Source organism: Arachis ipaensis, chromosome B05 (genome assembly GCF_000816755.2).
Source record: "Arachis ipaensis cultivar K30076 chromosome B05, Araip1.1, whole genome shotgun sequence".
In the NCBI taxonomy this organism is placed as follows: Eukaryota; Viridiplantae; Streptophyta; class Magnoliopsida; order Fabales; family Fabaceae; genus Arachis; species Arachis ipaensis.
Genome location: NC_029789.2, coordinates 139,633,344 through 139,633,662, shown reverse-complemented (window position 1 = coordinate 139,633,662; position 319 = coordinate 139,633,344).

The following is a 319-nucleotide window of genomic DNA, read 5'->3' as shown; positions in this document are numbered from 1 at the left end:
CAACGATGGAAAAATGAATTAATAAAATGAGTATAAAGTATAAACTATAATTTTTTTTTTTAAAATATATGGCACTAACCCAAAGTTCTCTCAAGTCTCAATGTTCACATGCAGAGTTCATGATGAATTAATTCTTCTGTATCTATCTTCTTGATTTCATTTCATTTTTTTTCTTTGTGAATTTATAATTTAATTCCTATAGTATAAACTTGTATGACCCTCCAATTTGGAAGTTAGTTATCTAATAAATCCAGCTTGATCTTAAGGAATGGAAAACCATATCATGGTTGCGGCGTTGATGAGATCTCATTTTATTCTA